General features: G+C 45.6%; 2 long non-coding RNA genes across 5 annotated transcripts in view; one reads left to right on the forward strand and one right to left on the reverse strand.

The window, feature by feature from the left end:
• Window positions 1-23,826, reverse strand: part of LOC106021763 — a 106,373-nt gene extending 82,547 nt beyond the window's left edge. For 3 of the 4 annotated variants that reach the window (XR_005880320.1, XR_005880319.1, XR_001196938.3), the window contains exons 1-3: window positions 23,685-23,826; window positions 23,059-23,527; window positions 22,688-22,773 (exon numbers count right to left, since the gene is read on the reverse strand). This is a non-coding gene — a long non-coding RNA (uncharacterized LOC106021763). The remainder of the gene's footprint in view (window positions 1-22,687; window positions 22,774-23,058; window positions 23,528-23,684) is intronic. The other variant, XR_002384427.2, reaches the window with a different exon arrangement.
• On the forward strand, window positions 23,727-24,711 carry LOC121143172. The gene is made up of 2 exons (XR_005880321.1): window positions 23,727-23,842; window positions 24,115-24,711. It is a non-coding gene; the product is annotated as an uncharacterized LOC121143172 (long non-coding RNA).
• Window positions 24,712-26,019: the final 1,308 nt, after the last annotated feature.

A 26,019-nucleotide genomic window follows, 5' to 3' on the forward strand; every position in this document is an offset into this window, starting at 1 on the left:
TGGAAAGAGACAATCTGTACTCCATTCTCCTCTGCCCATCCTGCTGTGTGGTGAAGTTTTGAGACAACACCAACCCCAAGCCACAGAGGTAGAAGAAGGCGCCCTGTTCTTGCAGCTGTGTGTGCTCGTCCAGACTGCCATATGGCCTTCATGTCTAAGTGATCGATGGCTGATGGGCCCTTTGTCCCCTCTATTGCATACTGATTTGTAGTTGGTGCTTGACTAATGAGCTCACACCTGTGCACTTATGGAAACCAATGGGCACCTGACCTTCAATTCCAGGCATACAACACTGTTGCTAAAGCCATTAGCAAATATGCCTTGTCTGAGAGGGCTATACCCCAGTTAATGGGGCAGTATCACAGCTTCGTGAAAATAGGCGACTGAGACATGGCCTCCAGGAGAGGAAAATGCACTATCTGTCTTAGTTAGGGTTTATAGCTGTGATAAAGCACCAGAACCAAAAGCAACTCGGGAAGGAAGAGTCCATTTTAGCTCTGCATCACAGTCCATTACTGGTGGGAGTCGGGGCAGGAACTCAAACAGGCCACGGACCTGGAAGCAGGAGCTGAAGCGGCCATAGAGGACTGTGGCTTACTGGCTTGCTCCTGAGTGGCTTGTTTAACATACTTTCTTAGAGCACTCAGAACCACTAGCCCAGGGATGGCACCAATCACAGTGGGCTGGGTCTTGCCTAGTAAACCATCACTCAAGAAAATGTACCACAATCTTGCCCACAAGTCAATCTGGTGGGGATATTTTCTCCACGAGGTTCCCTCTTCCAAAATGACTCTAGCTTATGTCAAGTTGGCATAAAAACTAGTCAGAGCACCATTCCTTCAGAAATGATGGATGAATAAAGTCTTTGGGAGATAAACAAAAATAGAGAGAATCCATTACCACTGTTGGTCCTCTGGCCTTACCAGAAATGCTTAAAGGACAGCTACTACATCTAGAAGTTAAAAGAAGACAACTACTGTAAAGAGAAGTCTTCCTGCCAGCCTGGTTCCAGAGCCGCGTCAGTCCTAAATAAACACACAGGAGGCTGTATTAATTATGAAGCTGTTGGCCTTGCTTGTTTCTTACTGGCTAGCTCTGACTTAAGTATTTATCCCATAATTGTTAATCTAAGTATTTCTCTTACCAGAGAAGTTTCCAGGCTTCTTATCCCTATGGCGATTACATCTTGACTTCCTGTGTTTCTCCTACCCAGAGTCCTCCTCGATTCTTAGTCCCACCTATCTTGCTTCCCTATTGGCCAACAGTGCTTTATTGACATATACACAGGACTTCCCCAACAAACTACAATAATGGCAACACAGAAAAGCATGGTACTCCCAAGTGTAGCATGTATGTCAAGCATTATCTTTACAGAAAAACATCAAGCCTCAAAGATAACCAACAAGGAAAGGAGCTAGCAACAGAGGACACACAAAACAGCCAGAAAAAAAAATAACGGCAGGAGTAAGTCCTTATATATCAATATAATCTTCATGTTAATAGACTTAAATTCTTCATTTAAGTGCTTTAGACAGGAGATTGGAATTGTGGTACACCTCTTTAGTCCTAACACTCAGGGGGTAGATAGAGGCAGGCAGATTTCTGCGAGCTTCAAGGCAGCATTGTCTACATGGAGTTCACAGGCATCGAGCCATGCATATTGAGACCCTGTCTTCAAATACAATAAACCCACAAACGAGCAAATAAAACCCACTTTACAGTGGCTGGATTAAGTCCATTTATGTATTGTATTGTATTATATTGTATTGTTTTCTTTTCTTTAAAGAGACCCAAGATAGTATGGTGGCATAATACTGTAGTCACAACACTCAAGAAGCAGAGTTCAAGTGAGTCCAGAGTTCATCTAAAAAAGGAAAGAAAAAAAAAAGAAAGCCACCTAAAATAAAAATAATGGGAATCAGAAATGCATTGCCTGCAAAAGTCTCATTGACAATAACACCGACTAAAAGTGAAGAAATGGGAAGAGATATTTCACACAAACATAAAACAAAAGTGAACAGAAATAGCTACACTTAGATAAAATAGATGTATCAAAAATATTACAAAAACACAAAGAAAGGTCCCTGTAAAATGATAAGAGGGTCAACGTTAGAAGAAGAAATAACAATTACAAATACGCATGCACTTTATATCAGATCGCACAATTACATGAAGCAAATACTTCTTTACTAAAGGAAGAGACACTTAACATAATGATATTTAGAGACTTCAATATCCATTTTATTTAATGGACAGATCATCCCCACATTCCCAAACATATCACGTAAGTAGCATTGACGTTAAACTATGTGACAGACCAAATGGACCTACCAGGTGTTTGCAATAAATCCCCTCCCCCACCATCAGCAGAATACAAATTCTTTTTATCAGCACATGGAACATTCTGGATAAACTATGATAAGCCACAAGGAAATGTCTCAAAAAATGTTTTGAATGAAATCGTATTATGTGTCTCCCCTGACCACAGTGGAATAAAACTAGAAATAAACTAGAAGAACTTGAGAAATTGAGTAACCAATGCGTTCCAGGACATCAATAGGTCAATGAAAAAATTTAAAGGAAATCTTAAATTTTTCTTTAAACAAATAGAAATGGAAACGCATACCAAAGCTACAGCACACACACACACACACACACACACACACACACACACACACACACACACTGAGCCCAATTCACAAGGTACAGATATCAATGCCAAGAGGGAAGTTTATATGAAAAAACACCTATACAAAAATTTAAATTAATAATCTACTGATGCAACTCAAGACAAAGAAATAACATACATTAGAGAAGAAAGAAATGAAATGGGGGCTAAAAATGAGCCCACACAACAGATTAAGAAAATGAGGGAGGGGCTGGGTTTTTGGAAATATAAACAAAATCAACAAGTATCTAGCTGGTTTAGACAAGAAAAGGAAACCCAAATCAATAAAATCAGAGATACTGCATGGATAAGTGAGATCGATATTATAACACATATCACAGAAATACAAAGGATTGCTCAGGGTCATTATGAAAAGTTGCTCAACAACGAACTGGAAACCTAGGAGAAATGGGAAGTCCTGGACACACGTAACCCCCTGAAAATGAGCTGTGAGGTCACAGAAAAAGGTCTCAGGGGTAAAGGGTAATAGCCTGACTGTGAATTCTGTCAAATATTTAAAGGTGAAGTAAAGACCGAATTCTCAAATGAGTCCAAAAATATGAAATGAAAAGACACAGTCTTCACACACTCAATCTGTATGGCCAACTTTATCCTATTCTCTTAAGAATGGATTTATTTTATTTGTTCTTATTTGTGTGTGTGTGTGTGTGTGTGTGTGTGTGTGTGTGTGTGTGTGCCTGCATGAGTTTATTGCATTCCCTGAAACTGGAGTTGCAGGTGCCTAATGTGGATGCAACACATTGCCCAGAAGGATAAAACTTCTGCCATCATCTCAATAAACACAAAAAAGTATTTGATAAAATTCACCACAATTCATGATAAACAGAAAATTGTCAACTAGTTAGGTACAGAAGGAGTAAGCCTTCAGGAAACAAAGGTGTCAGTGGGAGATTCCCAGTCAACCTCATACTGAATGTACAAAGGTGAAGCTGTCCCCTTGAGTATCTAGAATGAGACCAGGAGTTCCACTTGGATTGTAACAGCATGTGTTCTCCAAAGAGGAGGCTATCCTCAGTGCTTCCAAGGGAAGCTGCATGGTCAGCACGACGCTGGCCATCACAGAGGCTGGCACGATGGTGGAGGACTAAAGGAGCCCGGGAGCTTATCCAAAGTCTTTACGGTAACTCCAAGAAGTTTCATGGTCAGCTTGGGGATTTTGTTGCTGTCATTGTTTATTTGTTGCCAACTGCATGGTCTTTAACACCCAGCAGGGAGCAAAGCCTGATAACAAAATGACTGGGAATAATACAAAACTGTAAAGAAGTAGTCTAGACCTTTAAAAGGAAAGGGCAGACAATACTTCAGGCCTAGAGGACTCTTCATTGAACCCTGAGCATAGGCTCCTATGTGCCAGTTAGGATGACCCCAGCCATCCCAAAAGTAATACAAAGATAAATTTCACTTCCAAACATACCTTATGGAGCTGTACCTGACTGCATGATTCACTTTGCCTTCTGTTTCTCCCGACATTGTAACTCCATGGTTATAATCTCACGCTATCTTCCTTTCTACCTTTCCCATCACTGAATTCCTTCTTAAGCAAGTTGTTTGTTTGTTTTGTATCTCACCCACTTTCTGGGTATACAACCATCAGTAAGTTTTTGTCAACAGCCCAAAGGATCCCACCCTGGGCAGTAAACTATAAAGAATGACTCTCTTGGGAAAAGCATGGCTGTGGATTTCCTGACTCTCTCCTTTCCCGGTCATCAGTTAACATAATCGTGACTTGCTTAAAATTGATGTTTTAATCTTACAAAATGTGTGTCTTCTAAGAAATGTCACAATTTCCAGCTAAACTCCTTATGATGCAGGGATGTAGCAGTTCCTAACACAGAGAAGCCAAAGGTCCCTGTCCAACCTATAGGTGAATCGGAGACTCTTATGGTCCCTCTAGAGCGGACACTATATCCCTTGTCACCAGGATGGAAGACCTCCACCTTTTAGCTCTCATAAAAGATGTCTGGAACCACAGCCACCAGGTTAGTAGGGACTAGAGAAAGGGGCATCAAAATTAACATGTAAAAGAAGCCAGCTGTCAGAGCCAGGAAACCGTTCCTCATGTTAGTATGCATGTAATAGAGCCTGTGCCAGCAGGCTGTAATAAACAAATTCAGGAGAAGAGGCTGCTATACAATGAGCTCATGAAGGATCAGAACTCACTAGCCAACTTCCACCCTGGGTAGTGTATGCATTTCTTAATGAGTTGTCTCTAGTCCTGCTATTAAAAAGGGAAATTAGAAATTAAATGATTAAAGGAGAAAGGGAGCCCAGCACACAGCGTTCTGACCCTCTGTTTCTGCTGCAGCTGCCGTGTCTTCCCTGCTGGGATGTGTAAGTGGCCCTGATTCCCGTTACCTAAGCCAAAACCAGGAACTGAACCCTGCAAGCTGAGTTTTATTCGAGAACCAGTAATCTGAGAAGACAGTGGTCGGTGTCCTAAAGACCCGGCTTCTATCTCACCCTCCATTAGCAGATTATATAGGAAGGAGAAACTAAGGGTACCAACCAGTCCCCAGGCCTATCTCTACCCTCTGGTCAGGTGGTCAACTTGTCACTGAAATTTATGGTATTGGTATTTTTCTCCTTCTTGGCTCCTCTCCAGAGATGGGGGAGGGTTTGCAAACATCATTCCTCTTGAGCCAATCAATCCTTTTGAAGAGATCTAGACTGGCGGTTATTAACCCAGTGCAAACAAACCATCAGCAGTGTGTAGGCATAGATCCCTTCCCACAGAACAGAGTGCAAATGAATTCTTACAGTACAGAATGCGAAGACCCTTATCATGCCCTGCCATATGGACGGTACGCTGAACTGTGAGTCAAAACAAACCCTCCTCTCTTAAACTGCCTCAGTCAGGTTGTTGTACCAGCATTACACACATTGGCTAATGTGGAGACAGCCCAGGGTCACAGTTCTGGTAAGAGAGATCAGAGAGTGGGACTGGGGAAGGAGGGACCAGGGTTCCAAGCACCATTGTCAGAAGATCATTAGGAAGAGTGAGTTTGTGTGATGTGCTGTTATCTTAATTGTTCAGTTCTAGGCAGTCTCCCAAACCCATCCCACTTCTTTTCCTGTGTGTTTGAACCTGTATCACAGTATTACTCCCAATCAGTCAATAATGAATACATAGAAAGACTCATTTATTTCATAACCAGGATGTCTGGTGAGGTGTACTTAGAAGGGTGCTACGGCTGGAGGACCATGAATGGGGCTATCCTGGACTACAGAGTGAGACCACATCTTAAAACACCCATACGAGCACAGTTTTGTCTGAGGAGTGCACTAGGCGAAACTCCAGGATGAAGTGCAAGCAGCCAAGCTAAGCAGAGTCTTTCATTTCTGGGGACACATGCGGGAGATAAGAGAGCAGGAGTTGCCTCTTCTCTCCTGGCCCTGGGGAGCAGCGGCCAGGTACAGGAGCTGGCTTTTAATCTTAAAGGACTATTGGTTTATTTTCTTGTCCTTTAAAAAAAAAGGCTAGCTAGGAGACAGGGAGTTAGAAGAAAGAGGAGAGAAGAGGAGGGGAGAGGAAGACATGAGGGAGCAGGAAGTTTGAGTCAGGGAAAGAATAGAGGAGAGCAAGAAAAGAGACACGTTAATAGAGGGAGCCATTATAGGTTGAAAGAGAAATCTGGCACTAGGAAAATGTCCAGAGATCTACTAGGATGATCCCAACTAACAATCTAAGCAATAGTCGAGAGGCTACCTTAAGATTGATGACTATTTTATATGCCATCCTAGAGCCTTCATCCAGTGGCTGATGGAAGCAGAAGCAGATACTCAGAGTTAACACTGAATTGAACTCCTGGAATCAGTGACAGGGAGGGAGGAGGGAGGAGCAAAGGGATCAAGAGCAGGCTGGTGAAACCCACAGAAACAGCTGACCTGAACAAGGGGAGCTCATGGGCCCCAGACTGATGGATGGGAGGCCAACATAGGACTGATGCAGAGGCCTGAAAGTGGGTGTCAGTTAGGAGGTCTGGGTAATCTGTGGGGCTTCTGATAATGGATCAGTATTTATCCCTATTACACAAATGGAAGAACTTTGGGAGCCCATTCTCTATGAAAGGATGCTCCCTCAGCATAGACACACGTGGGAGAGCCTAGGCCCTGCTCCAAATGATATGACAGACTTTGAAGATCCCCCATGGAAGGCCTCACCCTCCCTGGGGAGCAGAAAGAGGATGGGATAGGGGGTCAGTGGGGGCCAGGGGAGGAGGGGAGGGAGAGAGACTGGGATTGACATGTAAAACAAGCTTGTTTCTAATTTAAATTTAAAAAATGAAAAAAAAAAAAAAGACTGGCTATCTTTAGGAGGCTATGACATAGGCACGCAGAATGCTAACCAGCAATGCACTGTACTCAAAAGAGCGGACTGATAACACTGAGATCAGTTAAGAGCCTCAGTTGCCTCATCTGGAAACAGGGCTGAAGAAAAGCTCTTTCCTGGCCGCTACTCAGAAATAGCGGAAGCATCAGTAGGCACCCTCGGGGCACGCCTACCCCTCCCCCAACACGCAGTGCCCCCCCCCAACCCCAATCGTCTTCAAAGGAGCTAAGTCAGTAGGCGCTACAAGGAGAAGTGTTTCTGAGCTGAAGTCATGAGGTCAAAGCCTGTGGATCCCGCATCCTGTGATCAAATCAGTTGCTTCGAGTAAATGTGTTTCCGTCCTTGCTGCTGTAACAGCTTCGGCATCCCCAACAGTCTTCCAGAACGTTGCACTGCGCTTTGGCTTTGTGCATTCGTTATCAGCTTTTAAAGGATTTAATTTTTTTTTTTCTTTGTGAACCTAATGAGAGGGACTGAGGTTTCCTTTCGTATTCAGCACACACGGCATGTGGAAGGAATGCTCGGGAATGCATTTTTATCTGGGTCTACTAAAGGTGGCTGTCGGCACCAGTTGGACTCTGGATAATTATAAGGCATGCTCATAGCCATGTCCGTCTTCCCTAGCACAGACCAGCAGGCCCTCGCAGCCTCTTCTCCCTCACCCTTGTAACTGGTGGTGCAGAGGCCCGCCCCTCCCAGCGCTAGGGTGAATGGATCAGATGGAGGGGAAAACCCTGTCTGGACCCCGACCTTTCCTAGAAGCCTTAGCTCCTAACCACGCTGCTGAGCACTTAAGTCACACCCTAACACCCAACATGAAAATGAAACTAACAGCTTGGGGGGGGGCTTCTAATTTATTCTATTTCCACAGCCTTTGCTGGCTGCATTTACCTGGAAAAGAAAGCAAGATAAGGAAGTCGAAAAGGACGGACTGTAACTCCAAAGACGCCCACTTGTCTTCCTTTGGCTACTCAGGGTATCTGACCTTTCTGGTGCCATTAACTTCAAGCAGCTGTGCAGATGGGCGACCTGACACCGGGGCTGGACCGTGTTTACACAGATGTGGTGTGCTCCTCAGACTATTTGCTTAGGAGTGTTCGGTGAGCTGGAGGCTGAGCCTCAGGAATGTGTAAATAAAGAGACGGTGATACCGCAGGCCAGGAGCTACGGTTTACTCCGTGTGTGTGTGTGTGTGTGTGTGTGTGTGTGTGTGTGTGTGTGAGTGTGTGTGTGTGTGTGTGTGTGTGTGTGCGCATTGTTTATTATCAGGCAGGGTTCTTATTCAGTATCCCAAGGTAGCTTCAAATTTGGAATTGTACTGCCTCAGCCTTCTCAAGGTAGGATTACACACTCTTGACTTCTAACCCCATGTAGAGGTAGGTTCTTCCTTCTTTCCTTCCTTCCTTCCTTCCTTCCTTCCTTAGTTCCTTCCTTTCATCTCACTATGAAACCATGACTGGACTAGAACTCACTATTGTAGACCAGGCTGGCCTCAAACTCCCTGGGATTGAAGACATGCACCTCCAACCCAAGTTTCGAGATAATTGTGATCAGTCAGGCATGGGTCTGGTGAAGTTTATGTACCTGGTCTCTATATAGCAGCAAAAGAATACACCAGATTATAATCTAAGTATATTAGAGCACTCTTACTGAAATATCGTATATATGCGATAATGACTATTTCTTATGCTAATTACATATGGGTGTGTTCTATTTGTTCATTTTCCTTTTATTGCAGATAAGATGATTTTTTTCTGACAAAATATATCTTGATTATAGTTTTCCCTTCCTCTGCTCCTTGCAGCATGAAACACAAACGACTAAAGAAATACAGAGGAGGGCGTGGCTGCTCCTGGGCATGGTGGAGGAACCGGTCTGTTGTAGCTATGGGGGAGAATACACCTAAAGGCAACTGGAAGGGTCCAGAGGGGGTGTGGCCAGACTGGGCCAGGCCCGGTGAGGGTAGGCAGAGCAAGAGAGGAACCGCTGAACCAGAGGGGCGGCCTGGCCAAGACACCGGACAGGATACCAAAATGGGAGAAAAACCACTGGGTTATACAGGGAAGGGCAGTTGGGGGAGGGGCAGCCCAGCCCCTGGGCTGCAGAGTTCAGGGTAGGGGTGGAGGACCCTGTAACAGGTAGGGACTGAGGGATGCTGGGAGACCCGGGTAACAAGTGTCTGCTTTGATGTGTTAATAGGCACCTCAGCCTGGTCCACGCTTGAGGCCTCCCATCCTGATCCATTCCTTTTCCATCTCTCATTAGAAAACAAATGGGCAGCCAGGTGGTGGCCTTGAATCCCAGCACTGGGGTGGCAGAGGCAGGCAGACACATGTGAGTCTGAGGCCAGCCTGGTCTACAAAATGTGCTCAAGGACAGCCCGGGCTGCCACACAGAGAAACCTGGTCTTGAAGAACCAAAAAGAAGGGAAGAACGAAAGCAATGGGCTTCTATGGGATAATAATAAGACAAAACAAAAACTAACACGTCAAAATTGGACAAAACAAACCTTCAGAATGAAAAGACCAAGAGAAAACACAAACAACAGAGGTCCACTCATTCGAACACTCAGAAATCCCATGAAAATACTACACTAGAAGTCATAGTATAGGCACAAAGGACCGGTAGGGTAAAAAGAAAACACAAATAAAATAAAGATGGAATTTTTTAAAAGGAAGAGTCCTGGTATGACACTATGAGACAGGGAAACAAGGAGACTCCAAAGGTGCCTTGAGTTCATTTTCTGCTGAGCACAGAGCCTACCCTAAGAGTAGTTTGTTTCTCCAGTGAGACCCCCTTGGAGAAAACTAAATTTTCATTTGCAAGTGGCTATCAATTGGAGGTTGCGTCTGGCTTAGGGATGTGGATACATGTCCACTTCTCCTTTCAGCTCTTGGACCCCCATCTGATACAGACCCTTGTGTAAGCTGTCTGAGCCTCTGTGAGTTCATCTGCTCCTGTCCTGCTGAGTTAGAGGGCCTCGCCTCCTTGGTGTCCTGAGCCTCTGTGAGTTCATCTGCTCCTATCCTGCTGAGTTAGAGGGCCTCGCCTCCTTGGTGTCCTCCATCCCCTCTGGCTCTTACACTTTTTTCTCCTCCTCTTCTGTGGGGTTCCTTGAGTCCTGAGGGGAGGAATTTGATGGAGACATTCCACTTATGGCTGAGTGTTCCCAGGTCTCTCACTGCACATCTGGCTATAGTCTCTGTATTTGCTTCTACCTGCTTCAGAAGGAAGTGTCTCATTTTACCTGAGTATGAGTAGAACACTCATGCTATGAGTACAGTAGAATATCAGAGTCATTTTATTGCTACATTTTCTTTTGTTTATTTGTTTTTAGGCCAGTATTGCTGGTTTTACCCCAGGTCCCTGGACTGTCTAGGGTCAGGTTCTTGGTCACCCAGTGGGGTTAGATCTCATGGAGTAGGCCTTCAGTCCAATCAGATACTGGCTGGTTACTCCCACAAACTTGGTGCTACCATTGCCCTAGCATATCTGGTAGGCAGGATGCCATTGTAGATCAAAAAGGTTCGTAGCTAGGCTGGTGTTTACATTTCTCCTTTGGCAGCACGCAGAGTATCTTCCTGTACCAAAGATGCTGGAGAAAGGGGTGAAGGCTCTGTGTAGGCACCAGCTCAGCTACTCTACGTTTAATGAGTTGTGTGGGTGTTGTCTCCAGCAACAGGGACTTGCTGTCAGTTCGTGGAGAACAACCTGTAGTCTTGGGAACATCTAGGGTTGTTTTGGGATTCCCATGGACCCCTTTACTCAACAGTTCAACTAGATGTAATCCAATCCTGGTATTGGAAACCTCATTTTGTAACAAGAATTGCCTGGTTGGGGCTTTGTCACCCCCATTATTTAGCAATTCTTTAGATTACTTTCATATGTGTCTATATCTTAGGAAGCTTCTACTGTATTAGGTTTCCATATTACCCCTCAACTGGCCCTTAGTTTTAGCTGTCTTTCCCTACGTTCCTTCCCTTTCTCCCCTCTTCTCTCCCTGTCCCCACATGATCCTCCCATTCCATCCATGTCTATCTATTCTATTTCCCTTTCCTAGGGAGATCTATCTGCTCCCCCTGGTCTATGTGGTCCTCATAGTCTACTTTACGACCTACCCTCTGTATTCTATGGATTGTAGCTTGGCTATCATTGACTTCACGGCTAATATCCACATATACAGTAATACATACCATATTTGTATTTTGTGATCTATGTTACTCAGGATGACTTTCTTTTTCTAGTTCCATCCATTTACCTGTGAATTTCATGATTTCATTATTTCAACAGCCTAGTAATACTCTGTTATGTACACATATCACCATTTCTTAATCCATTTGTCTGTTGAGGGACATTAGGTTGCTTCCAGTTTCTGGCTATTATGAACATAGCAACAGTGAACATGGCTGAATAAGTGTCTTTGTGATAGAATGAAATGAGCTTTGGGTATATGCCTAAGAGTGGTGTAGCTGAATTTATCATCTTCCTGAGGAATCGCCACGTTGATTTCCGTTGCACAAGTTTGCACTCCACCATCAATGGATGAGTGCTCCCCTTCTCCACATCCTTGCTGGTGTGAGCTGCCACTTGCTTTGTTAATCTTAGCCATTCTGACAGGTGTAAAATGAAATCTAAAGTGGTTTTGCTTTGCGTTTCCCTGATGACTAAGGATGTTGAACATCTCCTTAGGTGTTTCTCAGCCATTTGAGTTTCCTGTTTATATCTGTACCCCATTTCATAATTGGGTTATTTGTTTTCTTGATATCTAGTTGCATTCTTTATGTATTTTAGATGTTTAGCCCTCTATCAGATGTGTAGTTGGTAAACATCTTTTCCCATTCTGTAGACTACATCTTTGTCCTAATGATGGTGTCCTTTGCCTTACAGAAGCTTCTCAATTTCATGAGGTCCCATTTATTAATGGCAGTGCATAATTCTGCAATAATGGCAAAGGCAGGTATTTTGAGATCTCTGAGACAACTGTAATACTATGCTAACTTTCTGTGATTCTGTCAGTGATTAAGTCATAGTTACTGACAATACAATACTCTGTGCTTTGTGTCACTTCCAAAATAGAAATTAGCTAAGCCAGGCTTGGTGTTGGCTAGTAGTCTCAGGCAGGAGGCCTAAGACCCCCCCCAGGACAAACCCATAAGTCCTTGTCTCAAAATAAACTGAGATCTGAGGATCACAGTCAGCAACAAAATTCTTGCCTCCCATTTATGAGGCCTTAATACTGAGAGAGAGAGAGAAAAGCTAATAATTATCACATAGTGGTTAGTGAAAATGATGGTAGATCCTTCCAGCTGTGGGCCCTCTAAATCCAGTGGCGAAGCTCACATTTAGACAAATTTGGACATGAGGATGTCCCATTGTTTTGAGGGCTATGACAGAAACAGACACATTTGTGTCTTCATAAAATGTCAGAATGTCTAAGCCTGGGTTCTGGCAGAGTCGACAAGCTGGGCTTGATCACACATCCCATGACATCAAGAGACTCAAGTAAGAATGAGAAGCAGGGAAAGGTTTATTTAATGCAGTCACAAAGAGTCCTAATGACCCCTGAGTCCATGTTTTAGGGATTTGACCTGAGGTTTATGCTCAGAAGGCAAGAACTATACATAAGTAAGCAGTTCTGCTCAAGGCAGAGTCTCCGTCATCACTGACCCTGCATTGCCTCTGTTTTGCTCTGTTTTGCAGAATGATCTGACTGATTGCCAGGTTTGTGTGAGATATCCTGAGAGATGCTTCTCTGGCTGGCCTCAGGCTTCAGCTTTTCCTTTCTCCTAACATGAGATTTCTGAGGAAATTCCAATTCCTTGGGGGCCATTATTTCAATAATTAGAGAAAGGGAAAGATACAAGGTTTCTCTTTGTAAGGAGGCTAACTTTGTAAGGTATTTCTCCTGCTGGGATGGCCACACACGTCTATGTACACAAACCAGACACAATCTTTCTGGGTCTCTATTTGTTCTTAAAATAGAAACAAATGTTGCTTTGTAAAATGGAACAGCAGCAGGTTGAACAATGAGAACCAAAAAGTCCTGTTCCTGAGGGGGCCAGGTTGCCCAGGAAATGCTTGCCTCTGTCCAGGTTGCCGACTCTCTGCCATGCCCTCCTCTGGGAGACATTTGCCCTCAGAGTTCCTGCTCTTCTGGAGGGCTGAGGGGACTCAAAGGGAAGATTATAGGCCATGATAACCCTGTACCTCACCCCAAGTGAAGGAGACATTAGGACAAAATAGATTCAGAGTGCCCTCTTCACAGTGTCCACTTAACTTTCCTTATCTTTCCCATCTCATTGGGTTCTTTTATCTTCTTCTAGATTTAGGAGTGTCCAGATGCTCCTTTCTGCCTCTCCCCAACTCCCCTTACTCCTCTTCCTCTTTCCCCCTCCTTTCTTGTTTGGTTTTCATTTGAGACAGGCTCTTACCATGAAGCCCTGGGTGGTCTAGAACTAGAAATGTATGCCAGATAGCCTTGGACATGCAGCTCCTCTCTTGGCTCTGCTTCATGATAGATTACAGGCGTGAGCTATACGCACGGCTTGGAGAGCCATGTCTTTCTTTCCAGGAACAGGAAAGGGTGCCACATGCTTAGCTAACATTTGGGAGGCTGAGTCAGGAGGCTATGATTTTGAGGTCAGCCTGGGCTACACCAGTGACTGTCTTAAATAAAAAATAAAAATAGCTTTTTTTGCCATTTAGCAAAACATTCGAATTTCTTTATGTAAGTAGGAACATGCATAACTTGCCAGCTTTCTTTTTTTCCGTTTCATTTTTGACCTTTGAACTGGTCTCACTCTAAAACTCAGGCTGGCCTGGAGCTCGTGGCGATCCTTCTACCTCAGACTTCTAAGTACTGGTATTGCAGGCATCAGCCACCACATCTGGAGACCCACTTTTCCTACTTAATGTTTCTCATACATTTTGCTGAGTTTACCCATAGAGCTCTTTCTTTTTTAAGGACTGTATACTAGTCCCTGATAGATACACATGCTCGGTATTAAACTGTTTCCCTGTAAATGGGTACTCATGTGGTTTGGAGGTTGAATTTTCTGTCGATATTGTTGCTACTACAAACAGTACTCTGATAATATTCTATATTTTTAAGCTGTTAAAGTCATCCCTAAATGTACTTCCTCTTTTCCTCTGAAGGAACATGAGTTAAGGAGAAGTTAGTTAATGTAATCTCTTTTCCTCATGCCACTGTCTTCTTCCTACTTCTCATCTTCCTGCCCAATACACACACACACACACACACACACACACACACACACACACACACAGACACGCATGCACGCACGCACATGCACACCATCTTCCTCTGTTGGAAATGCTCTTTCTCTAACTCTCTGCTGGAACCTCACTTTTTAATCTCCTCAAGTTCCCCATCCCATCATTATGGTAGGTCAAGGACTCCTCCTCCACAGTTCTATGGAACTATGTCCCATAACGTGTTGGTTATCTTTCTCTATACCTGCCCTTGTGGGATGAGAAGGGACTTAGCATGGATCCTCTGTACCTGCCGTCAAGGTCTGCATGCAACTGTCTAGTGACATACCCTGAAGCCTGAGCTGCATGCCCTCCAGGGTTCACTAGGTGTGTCTTTAATCTCATTTCCTTCTAGGTCTGTGTTGAAGCCAATAACATTGGGTTATGAATCACCTGGAGAATATCAGAACATAGGGCAAGCTGTACGGACTAAGAACACTTCAGAAAGATTAAGATAACACATGACACTGTCAATGACCCATCCCTCCTTTTTGCTAGATCTGTGGGGACTGCTCTGGTCCTGGTAGAGGTTTTGTTGTATTCTGTGGTTTTCACCTGAACCTTGCCTGGGCTCCCTTGGCTCTGATATGGCTAGTTTGGTTCTACTTTTCGTCTGGCTGCAGTACCGCCAGAAGAGAGGCAAAATCACAGAAGGTTCTGGAAAGTTTGCAGCAGTCAGCTGCTCGGAGCCAAGGCCTGAGGCTGACCTTTGCAATCTAGAAGCTAGATGATCTTGGAGGTCAGGTGGGTGGTGCTGGAGAGGGCTGTGTTGAGGAAGGTGGCTACATTCTCTGTGAAGAAGAGTGCCTGCGAGTGTTACCCACCCTCCACACTGTTGCTCCCAACCTCAGTCACAAGGAGACTTTGGAGGGACAGGCTGTAGGCCACAGATTCCCCTCTGTACGGTGACTCCCGCAGTGAGGAAGCAGGAGGCAGGGGGATGGATACAGTGGATCCCTCCTCACTCCTCCTGCAGTGACACACGCTGACAACCTGGGAGGAAACAGTTTTAAACTCCATCATGGGTGAGACCTCCAGAGTGCTCCTCCTAGTGCTTTCTCTTTGAGTGGGGCCAACAGATATCTGGAGGGGGAGAGATCTGTGGTGACTGCCATGCCGCCCCCACCCGACTTGCAAACTTCCCATAGTATTGGTTCTATTCTTTGCTTCTTTCAAGGACAAAAACCCCTAGGAGATGTGCAAAAGCCTTGCATGATCAAGTACATTTTTTTTTCTCTAAAGTAGGTTGAACAAAGGGACTTGGGGATCTAATTAGGGCCTGGGAGAGAGGCTCCCCCATTTGCGTTGGGGGGTGGCAGTGAAGGTTTCTCACTTTCCAGAAGACATGGTTCAGGCTTGTTCTTTGCCTAGACAGCTCTGCCATTATGACTTCTGCTAAGAGAATCCTCTGTAGTCACAAGCTAAGGAGTGCAGTCATCATTGCTCACATCCTGGTCTGACCACTCCTGCAAACCGTAAACTCCCACTGACCCAGATTCTTCTTGGCAGCTTCTGGAGATGAGACTAGGCTGATAGGCAGATTAGGTCTTTGAAGTGAAGGCTGTCAGAGAGATCTGTCAGTAGAAGGTAGGGGAATGCGCTTTGGGTGTGCACTGGGCCAATTGCTCATCTGTGGGCTCCTAAGACGCTTGCTTGTCCCGTGTCCCTTCCCCCTTCCCTAACAGTAGATCACTTGGTCCACTGTCTAACTACCAGAACCTTCAGACCCTGACCAGGTTCTTTCTAATACAATGGCTTAATCACAGGAGACAACGATTTTTTAATGTTTTCTACCATTATTTCTCAGCATTTAAATATCAAAATAGTACATGTTTGGATTGCATATCAAATTAGTTCCCTTGCCAAAACTCTGCCTTTCTGTTGAGTTGAAAGAACCCCGGGGGTGAGAAACTAGGGATCAACATGGTGCCACTGTAGTCATGCAGGAGCGTCATTTAGACCTGGCTCCTTAAACTGTGACTCCCACGGATGGGACTGCACAATTGAATGTAGGTGTCGTAAAACATTTTCCTGAATGACCAGAAATGAATTGAAAACCAAGCATGTGCCGAAACGAAGGTGCCCACACTGTTTCTGGGTCTTCACCGTAGCTGTAGGTGGTTGGGGACACACAGCATCCGCACTCTGTACTGTTCACGCTGTCCCGGCATGCAACGCCAGCCAGTCCTGCCTGGAGTATCTCAACTGGGATCTGGGGCTATTGTGTGCTATGAATTATGGTCTTTTTATTATAGATACAAAGTTGTCTGCTCCCATGGAAACAATGGTTTAATTACAGGAAACAAAGGCTTTTAATGTTTTCCACCAACATTCCTCAGCATTTAAATATCAAATTAGTACATCTTTGGATTGCATATCAAATTAGCACATCTTTGGATTGCGTTTTTTTGTTAGAATGCTTGACTTTCAAAATTGTTGTTTGTGCTGCTGACTTGAATTTCATTAAAAAAAGATTGCTAAATGAATTTTGGCTTGAGATTAGGAGAGAATTTCCAACAATTTCTAAGATGGAAATGGCCTAAAATGTACTTCAGTAATTTTGTACTATGTATTTACGTGTAGTGGCATTATTTGAATTAATGATTAAGAAATGAAAATATTAATCAACTCTGGAAAAATGTTGGATATGCTCTTTGTCCCATAGTATCAAATAAATACTCAGCTAAGATTTAATTCTTTGTGTAAAAATAAACAAGCACATTTATCTCATTGGTATGTAAATTTGCCTTCATATTTCTAGCAATATGTGAATTGCTTTAAAATAAAGTTATTGTTTATCATCATTGCATGTTTGATTTGCACAACTATATTAGATACCTGTGTATTCAGGGTCACTCAAAAATTTCCCAGGTAGAAAGGGGTTATGAATGGAGACTGCTTAAGAAGCCCTAATTTAGAGCCCACTGTTCCCCTCCTCATTACATGGAATATGAAGATTAATAAAGGAAAACATCTGGACTCTCTGAGCTCCCAAGGGAAAAGGCTTGTGAATGGCAGATTCTGTGGTATAATTGGGGCCATTTAATAATGCCGCTAACTGCTAGACTTTCCCCCTTAGCAGAATTTCATTGCAAGAATCTCCCAAAGGTCTCCTCTAAAATAGAATTTTTTAAAAAATCATCAAAAGTAGAAAAGGTTGAAGGCTTCAGTAACGGCTGACCCCAGGCTAGGTTCCTCTGACCTTGGGGGAGGGGATGCATTTCTCATGAGACGTGGAGTGCTTCTTCCTCTCACAAGAGACCAGAGGGGTAACGAGAAACACTGAAGCAAGTCGGGAAACTGAAATGTAATAAGCCCGGGCATCTCCCTGCCTGCTCCTCATATATATTCTGATGAACTCTCACGACAGACCACGGTGAGGCTGTCTGAAGCTCACAGATGCAGTGGAAGAGCCCAGGCAGCAGGGAGATGACACGCAAATCACAGACAATCCCAGCAAAGCGTCCTGAAAACAGACTCCATTTGTGCTTCTCGAAACGAAAACAAAACAAACAAACAAAAACAAAACTCGCTTCTTAAATTGACCTCTGGTCTTCGGTGAAATCCCAGACTAGCTTCTTTACTGAGTTAAAATGTGAAACTCAGTATGAAGCTCAATACTTAGGAAAACAAATTCACAGGTCTTTAATGTGACCTCGAGGAAGACCAGGAGATAAAGGGCTTACGAGGCCAGCTCTGTCTCTCCTTTCACAGACAGCATGAATAGACAAGGAGGGACTCAGGCTTCTCTCTGGCTGCTCAGATGCTCTTTAGTGGCTAAAACAAAAACAAAACAAAAGACAGCCACAGAAACCAAACAGCTGGCTGTGCTGACAAAGGCCTCTAATCCCAGCACTGGGGAGGTAGAGGCAAAAGAGTCATCCTTGGCTACTCATTGGGTTCAAGGCCAGCCTGGACTACCAGTTTCAAAACAAAACTAAAACCTAGAGTTTGCCTCCAAAACCAAGCAGCTTCCATTGGTGACGGCTAGAATCCAGAAGACTAGGCCTGAGCCCAGCCTGGCCCAGTCAGTGGAAGACTGTGTGTCTTATGTAAGGCTGCAGTACCCTCCAACAGAGTGAGTAATTTTGTGCTATTTTTGGGATGGTGCAGTTCTTTAAAACAAAGTGATAAATTAAAGCGGCCTTGGTAATGCAGCAAAAATGTTGAGCCGTTTTAAGGGAAATGGAAAACGTGGCCTCAGCACTCACAGGCAGCAGCCGCAGAGGAGAAGCTCGAAGTTGCCTCTCAGCTCAGTTAAAAGACATCAAACAAGCCTGGAACAGAATTCTAGAAACTGGGCAGTACGGAGTCTTATGTCCGGGCCCGGGGAGTTACCAGTGCTCGTAACTGAACCGAGCTGGCAGAGAGTTCCTGGAAGGCTGGCAGCACATCCTTTATCACCCAGCCAGGTTAACGTCCCTCCCTTTGTGGTCCAGGGACCTGCGTGCTGGCTCCTGTCACCGCTCCTCAAGTCCAGCCCTCCTCCTCCCCATGGCATCTTGCTAAGTCCTGAATCCCACACGCTGAGTCAAACTTCAAAAAGGAGCTGATATTTTTATGGGGCACCTTTCGGTCTTTATTCAAAGGATCCCCTTTTGCCGCAGGTTCCTCTGAAAACAGGTGATGATGGCAGGGGGAGAAATCCATGACTCTGTTGCTGCTTAACTGCATTAAATACTTTTTATTTTTGTAATTCTTAGTGTATTCCATGTGTCCTACTTTCTAGTTTACTTTCCTGAATGCAAGTAAAATAAAAGTGTTAAAAGGGATCTATTACTTATTAAAGAAAGCATTTATATCATGGTCTCATATCAAGGAAGCAAAGGACGATGTTGAATGTTCAAGCTGCAGCCAGATATAGTGACAGGTGTTTTGGAATCTCAGCACTGGGGAGCTGAGGGAGCAGGGTTATTGTGAGCTCAAGGCCAGCTGGGGTTATATAGTTGTCCTAGTCAAAGACAGCAACTGTAATAAGGGAAAGCCCTTATTTGAGGTTGGCTTAGTTTAGTTTAAACTCATTGTTATCATGGCCAGAAGCATGGCTGCCTCCAGTCAGACATGGTGTTGGAAGAGGAACTGAGAGTCTATCTGGATTGGCAGGCAGCAGGAAGAGAGAGACACTGGGCCTGGGTTGAACATCTGAAACCTCAAAGCCAGCTCCTGGCCCCCCCTCCCCGGTGACACACTTCCTCCAACAATAGTGGCCTAATAGTGTCACTCCCTGATAACCAAACCTTCAATATTACGAATCTATAAGGACCAATCGTGTTCAGACCACCACAACAGTGACACCTGTCTCAACAACAACAAAACCCCAAACTAAACCAAATCAAACCAAAAAAATGGATCGGAGTGCTAGGAATATAGATGATTTTTTTTAAATCCTTTTTTTCCTGCCTTTAAACTTACTGCAGAGGAAAAACACCTAGTGCGCCTCATAGTTTTAAAATTCTGTAAATTTACCTGCTCTTATTTGTTAACAATACCTCAAATGAGCCAGCTCCCTGCATTTTTTCCCCAAGAAATTTCATCCCAGCATGCTCCTACTTTGTATGTGATTCATGAGTCACGGCCACAAGAAGCCAAACGTAATAACTGGGTGCACTGGAAGAGCGTCTCCGTGTGTCGCACTCTTCTCCCTCCCTCCCCAGGGTGGCAGAGTCACTCACGGATCAGAGCACTTGCTCTTGGCTCTCGTCCCTGATCTCACCTTTAGCCGTCCAGGCCACCACCACAGCTGCGCAGGAGGCCACAGTCAACCTTGCTTTCCTGGATCTCTTGGTGGCTGGCTTCTGGCCTCTTGTACCTTGATCTTCTTTCCCACTCTGCCCGAGGGAGGGGAATCTGAACAGCAAAGCTGCTCAAACTGAGAACTACCTTTAACCCCAGAATGGTTTCTCAAACACAGAGCTGGGAGACTGCAACAGTGACAGGGCCAGCCCGTCACTGCTAGAGTTGGAAATAGTGAGACCTGTATTTCCTTCTGATGCTCGTCAGACTCTGGACTTTATCAGACAGGATGAAGACCATGTTCCTGGGGCTTGACACTTGTTGAAACACTCATCCAAGACCCTGGCTGTGTGTGGCAGCCTGCCAGGGCAGGGACGAGGCCAAATTTAGCAGGGCCCTTCAGCACTGTGACCATGGGAGAGGGATGTGCTGTCCCACGAAGTCCAAAGCCTGGAGCAGCTCGTGTCTTTATCCTGGTTGTGGGGACTTGTCACCAGCTGCCAGGCGTTTGCAGTTTTCCAGGAGACCTGAAAGTCGCTGTCTTCCCGGGTGTGCTCTTATCCTGTTTTGGTTTGAATATCAGCGCCATTCCAAGCCTCACGTTTTAAAACTCTGGACTCCCGAGTTTGTGGAGCTATTTTGAAGGTTGTATAGTCTCGAGGGGGTGCTGGCATAAGTGGCCCCCAGGGCTTTGAAGCGTACACGCTCTGTGATTCCAGCCCCGACCTCCGCCACCTTGTCGACGATAGTCACATGAAAAGCGGTCCGTGCCTCCCCTGTGGCGATGGATTGAGATCTCTTTGACTATTAATCGGAATGAACTTTCTTCTCTTCAGAAGTCGCGTGCCCTGTCACACAGCAACAGAAGCGTAGCTGCTGAGCTAGAGCCGCCTTTAAAGCGTTACATGTCCTGAGCACTTATGGGCTGCAACCTCGGCTTTCTGAATCTTAAAAACGAGCAATGAGACCAGCTGGTTTCTAAGATTAGACTTGCCTTAAAGCCCTGAGAGGGCACAGTTGGAGAGACCTCTTGGAACAGGGGGAGAGCTGAGTTTCCTGTAGCTTAAAACTTTGAGAGTAACCTGTATACTAAAGAGACCGGAGTAGGTGGGGCAGGCGTCAGCTGGGGCAGGTCCTGGCCCTGATCTTCCCTCTGCCAATGGTCCTGGGCTGCTACATTCGTACTCTATGGCACCCAAGGAACTGCATAGCCAGCGAAGGCAGGTTTTCAAAACTCAGTCCATACTGGCATGAGCTTGCCCTGTGGCTCTTTATCCACAAGCAATACGGGTGTATTTTTATGAAAGGCAGCAAAGCGCTTGCATAGTATATATGTGTATGTATATATATATATACATATATATGCACACACATATATACACACATACATATATACATACACATAAACGAATCAATATATATACATGTAAATAAGTTTATTCATGTCTCATTTTAGGCAAGTTTATCCTAGTTTGTTAACTAGCTTGTTTGTTTGTTTGTCACTCTGTGACATGCTTCCTGTTGAATGACACTCAGAGGCTTGGCTACACTGGCCCACATGATCTTCCCTTTTAACCGTCGCAGAGGATGCTGTATGGGTGGCCCACGTTCTGTTTCCTTCTTTTTCTTAGCCGCCTCTCCGCTGGTGGATATCCCCTTTGCTTCTACTGTTTTGTCATTACTAAAATTGTGTCAGTGAACACGTATGTCAGCTGACGCACTTGACGACGTCTCCAAGACACGTATCTGGGATCAAAACAGTTGGGCTTACAGCAGTGCCTGCTCTGCACTTTGAGAAATTGTGCCAAACTGTCAATGTGATACTCCTACCAGGGACAGTACCACGTTTCCATGGATACTCTGTTTTTAAAGGGCGCCTTCACATGTTTTGGCAGCATGTACACTTTCTTCACTAATTGTTTATTTTTGCTCTGTGTTGTTTTGGTTAGGCTACCCTGTCTCTCATCAGTTTGTAGATTTTTTTTTAAATGAAGCTAAGAATGGCGGCGCATGTCTATAAATGCCCGTATTCAGAAGGCTGGGGTCGATTGGGCCATGTGAGTTTCAAGGCAACCTTGGTGATGAGGAGAGACTTCTCCTCAAATGAAAAGAATTATCTTAACACGGGTACTCCCGCTTAGCTTCCTGAACAATGCATTCCCCATCCACGTCTACCCCAGACAACTATTATTTTGAAGAAATTTCCCACACACCACTATTCCCACACATAAACATGAAGAGGATTCTCATAATGTTAACAAATATCTAGCACTCATATTTCCTTCATTGTCACCTAATTTTAAAAATAATCGGTGCTATCAAATATCCAGACAGTTAAATTTCATTTATTTTGAATATTTTTAAGTATTTGTTGGAATTGCTGTCCAAATGAAGTCCTTAATTCTAAATGGATAACAAGTCATAGACATACAGATAGATCGATAGATGATAGATAGATCGATAGATGATAGATAGATAGATTCTTTCCCACCCTCACTGGAGAATTCTGCTGGTTTTTCTGTGGCATTCCCTCAAGCCTCGATCTTGTGACTGCATCTGATGGTGTCATTTAATGAGTTCCTCTCCTTGCATATGTTTGGTTACATCTGAGGCTTGGCCAGAAACAGGCTTGACCTTTTGTCAAGAACACTTGAATTACTTACTGTGCTGCATAACTCCAACAAGGCCATATGGTTTTTCTGTCACTCCACGAGCTTACCAGCCACCCATATCTGTGTCCCCGGACCTACTTTGGGAAACAGAAGACAATACAGAATTTTAATACACAGAATTATTAAAAATAATAACCATGAAAATGTAACGATGCCTCTAAGGGCCACCTTAGGTCTGAGGGAGAATATCAAACAAGAGCAACCTGAAATAGGGTGTCCCCAGGGCTGGGGTTTTGATGTAGTTGGGGGCAATAACTAGTCGCTGGGGACACTGGGCTATGTGGCAGGAGTGTGTTCCTAGCTGCCATGGAAGAAAAGAGGAACCCATTAGGCACAGGCAAGCTGAGGCAAAGGCTGCTTACCTACCGCTCAGTAGGAGGCATAAGGCCTGGTGTGCGGTGTTCACACGGGGACGGCTGTCACAAGTCCTAGGGTGCCGGCCAGCTGGTGTGGAGAGCCGTCAGGAGGTAGGGTTCCACCGCAGGCAAGAAACTTGCACATCACAAGGGCGAAGGCAAGGGGTCCCCCAGTCCAGACAGGGCCTCTGGGCTTGCAGAAGGGCTCTGCACTCTGAGGGTCCCGATGGCACAGAGCGTCACCGATGAAGTTAGGAGTGCCCCGCTGGAGGTCAGGCACCGGGAGAGAAACCTGGAGAAAGGCCCCCTTGTTCCTGCAGTGTCTCTTTAGCGCCCTCTACCGATGACGCCCCAGATCGGACTCACCGTGAAGGAGAACGCTAGTTCTGTCAATGACAGGCCTCAGAGCAGGTGCTGGGCTGCAGGGCAATGAATTAACAGCTAACACAGTGGCCGCTGTTTGCCCTCCTGGTTTCTGTGAAGGCGCAAAAGGGCGGTAATTTGCTTCTATCGATCTTCCGGTGTTTACTGGATGCTTCTACAGGGAGGAAGCTCCCGCATCCCGAGAACCCAAGCTGCAATGCACACAAGCGCCTGGCTCCGCCCCCACAGCCAGCCTTCCCTCTTCTTACCTACTTTACCTCCCAGGGCTTCTTTTTTATCCTTTAGGTACATGAGACACTTCCGTCCCGGCTCACATCGTGCCTGCCCTTCTAACAACCTGACCCTCTCTCTTCCCACAGCCCTGGGCGAACGTGAAAGCCGTTTTCTACCAACCACATCCTTCTGGGTGAGTCTTGGCTCCAGCCACGAAGCTAGAACAGAATGTACGGAGATAGGGCTTCTCATTCCCACGTCACGTGACCCCCACCAACACCCCTGTGAGCTGCGTGCCCGCCCGGGGAAGTGACGCAGGTCACCCGGCCGGTGACAGAAGAAGCGGGATTAGAACACTGGGCTGTTTAACTCTGAGTCCCGGGAGCCTGCAGGCTTGGGAAGACTTCACATTCAGTAACTTCAAGCTGGGTCTTCATCTCCGCTCTGTTTGATTTACATTTCCAGGCCAGCATCACTGTGGAAAACTGGCCCCACTCCTCGCTGCTGCAAGGGTGAATTAGCTGGGGGCCATGCTGGAGAGCTCCCCCCGGGTGATGAGGACAGGGAGGAACTGGTGGGCTGACCAACCCTGCAGCTGCCCAGGTCCAGAACCCGGGTTATGACTTGGCGCATCCCATCACCCACCCCACCCGTGATCTGCTGGAGCACATGAAGGGACCTGACCCGTAGGATCTCCATGACACGGGGCAACAAGGACACGTCCAGGAAGAGTCCCAGTGAGGGCCGGGCATCGATAGTGTAATAGAAACCAGAGGCCTCGAACCAGACCAAAGACTCTTTGCGGTGAACACCTGCAAGTAAATACACAATGACAAAGGCGTTTACGGACTGACTCATTGCGTCACGCTGTGATTTCCATGACAAGATTTTTGATTTTTTTTCCTTTTTATGTATTTTATTTTTCTCTCTCTCTCTCTTAAATTTTGTTTTATTTGGGAGCTGTTGCAGGGCAGAGGGAGGATGTGAAGGGACGGGGGAATGCATGGGATCAAGATGCATGATGTGAAAATCACACTGAATAAATAGAAAAAGAGACGAGAACAAGGAAGTAAAGCCCCGTCTCTGTCCTACTCTGGCGGGATCCGGGTTTACCTGCGGCGTATTTTCTGCCTCTCAGCTGGGTAGACAGAGGCTCCAGCCCTCTCTCTAGACCGTGTTCCTTTCTCAGTGTCCTCCCTCCCCTCCACACGGAAGAAAATGGAAACTCTCAGGAGAATGTGAGAGAGAAGAAAGTAACTTCTGGACCTGGTGGGGACGCTGACACTGAGTCTCTTCCTTCTCCGTCTCAGGGGGCAGCGGTGAAAGCCCAGACATCCCAGCTGTGAGGGCCCCTGCAAACCCTGCTCCAGCCTCTTCTCTCCTCTCTCTTCTCCAGCTCAGCCTCGTCCTCCAAACATTCACCTACTCCCTCTGGAGTCACCTGCTGTAGCCCAGGGTCACCAGTTCTGCTGGTGAACTCTGCGCCCCTCTGATCCCGTCTTGCTCTCCTTCCTCCTAGCCAGGTTTTCCTGGCAAAAGCCAACAAAACAACAGAGAGTGCAGAATAAGTAAGCAGCTGCCCTCCCCGTCGCGTGGGAGGAGTCCCTGGAAGCGCCTCCTTCATTTCCACGGATGAGCCGGTGTTCCACAGCGCCTGGCACGGCTTCAAGGCTAGTCACAGTGGCCGTGGAGTCATTGTTTCGAGATAAAGGTAAATCCAGGCACTTTCTATTTTTAGGTTGTACTGTTTCTGGACAAAGGTTGTACATCCTATAATAGGAAGTCCCAAGAGTGTGAAGACTGTTTCCTCCCAGTTGAAACATTGTTGTTGTTGGCTGTTCTGAGCAGGAAGACACTGGGGTGAGTGGGCGAGGGTGGAGGGAAAGGTCTGGCTGTGCCGGGACCAATGGGAAAGTGAAGAATGGAGTCCGGGCAACTGGGATTGCAAGGATGGAGATTCAGAGCTCCAAGCCAAAGTACAGCCCTTGCTAGAGGATGAACCGTGACCCTTCCTTGAGGCTGCTTAGTTTGCAAAGACGGCTGCCAATGTGGGGTCAGCAAGCACAAGTTCTTGTTGCCTCAAGGGTTTGCTATTTGTCATTTAAAAAAAATGGTGAGTATGTAATTGATTCTGCTGGAATCTGATAAAGACAACAGTCCACTGCTGTCAAGACATAGGTAATAAATATCCTTTCTTCAGTACAGAGTTCCTGGAGTAAGGGCTGCGGATGCTGGCCTTGGTGTTGGATTTACATAGCATGCGTAAGATCCTGGATTCCACCTTTAGGGTCACGCAAACCAGATGTGTGGCCTATCAGTGATCGTGGGATCATTGGGCGGCCCCTGCAGGTGAAAAGCATGGGCTCGGTT

This window comes from Mesocricetus auratus, unplaced genomic scaffold, assembly GCF_017639785.1.
Source record: "Mesocricetus auratus isolate SY011 unplaced genomic scaffold, BCM_Maur_2.0 Super-Scaffold_100011, whole genome shotgun sequence".
NCBI lineage: Eukaryota > Metazoa > Chordata > Mammalia > Rodentia > Cricetidae > Mesocricetus > Mesocricetus auratus.